We start from the raw sequence: 1,304 nt of genomic DNA, 5'->3' as shown, positions 1-1,304 counted from the left end.
CTCTCTCTCTCTCTCTCTCTCTCTCTCTCTCTCTCTCTCGCTCTTTCTCTCTCCCGGTCCCTCAAACCCCAATGTTACACTTTAACCCGACACAGGACTCGCGCTCTTCGTAACGCACTAGTTCAACCCTTTCGATAAATCCTATCCCAATTTTGTGGCGATCCATAACACAATCCGCGTGGGGATTGCGCTTGCGTTCAGTGCGCTTGCTACTGGCACCTGCGCCGCATTCGATCCTATCCCCCCCTTGTTAACCCCCTCCTTTTGGTGCCCCCCTAAGGGACCCCCTTCCCCCCACCTAACGGTATGATTTCACGTCGACGACGACGCCGACGACGACTACGACTTCCCTCCCCTTCCCTCCCCGTCCACCGCAGGTGCACTCCCTCTCCCTCAGTCACTGATTCTCTTTTCACCTCCACCCTTTTGTGCCTGTCTGGCTGACTGTATTTCCAGTGCTTCTCCAGCCGTCCAACCATCCCTTCCATGAACCCTCCAACCACCTCATACCCCTACTTTTTCCATCCCCTCTCCTCCCCCACCACGTTGCCATTGCCATACACATTCAGAACTACCCACGAGTATCCAGCAACGGTCGGCAGTCAGTCCGCGTGTTTCTAGTACCGCTTCCATCGTCTTCCTGGGGGGATTGAATTTTCCTTACGCGCACATCTCTCTTCTCCCTACTTTTTCCCTCTCAATTTACCTACCTCCCACCCATTCACCGGTCCAGTTGGTCTTGGATAGAGAGGGACAGTCAAGGGGATTGTAGAGCGGTATTAACCATCGTGACATCAAAAAGCTCATTTCCAATGAGGTCCCGCCGGAAAATCAAGCCGGCCGGCGGCTGACGCGCCAGCCAGACTGCATCAAAACGCGCCAACGGGCTTTTTAACCCACTCATCACGCTCTGTATATTTCACCTTTGCTCACATACTTCCTTGTTCAAATATACTGGTACTCTGGTAATTTATATTTGCAGATTAATGGAAAAAAAATATTCAAATGAGCGGTCTGGAAAACCTTTTAAAATAACATGGTGCACTTGTTTTTAGTGGATGTACGTGTAAATGAGGGAATCATGTATGCCGCTGGCTTTTTACATTCGTGTTGTGTCACTATGGTGCAATTCAACCGACAACCGGCAAATGTGTAAACACGTGGAATTTCATTTTGGGACGAATTGAGGTTCGTTTCAATTGATTCTCTCGCTATTGTGTGGTTTCAGAAAAAAGTTGTGGTTAAAGTTTCCCAATTGTCCTGCTTTTTTTCTACTTTTATTCGCTCTTCACCCCCCCCCCCCC

General features: G+C 49.7%; 1 protein-coding gene across 1 annotated transcript in view; it reads left to right on the top strand.

The window, feature by feature from the left end:
* Positions 1-757: 757 nt before the first annotated feature.
* Positions 758-1,304, top strand: part of LOC107048352 (chaoptin) — a 116,799-nt gene continuing 116,252 nt past the window's right edge. The window contains exons 1-2 of the mRNA XM_015271494.2: positions 758-965; positions 1,056-1,188. The gene's annotated coding sequence lies outside the window, so the exon portion shown is untranslated. The remainder of the gene's footprint in view (positions 966-1,055; positions 1,189-1,304) is intronic.

The sequence above is a fragment of the Diachasma alloeum genome, unplaced genomic scaffold, assembly GCF_001412515.2.
Source record: "Diachasma alloeum isolate Michigan unplaced genomic scaffold, Dall2.0 Dall_scaffold_00187, whole genome shotgun sequence".
Classification (NCBI taxonomy): domain Eukaryota; kingdom Metazoa; phylum Arthropoda; class Insecta; order Hymenoptera; family Braconidae; genus Diachasma; species Diachasma alloeum.
Note: the sequence above shows the minus strand (reverse complement) of the source record. Positions and strands in the feature narration are given on the sequence as shown.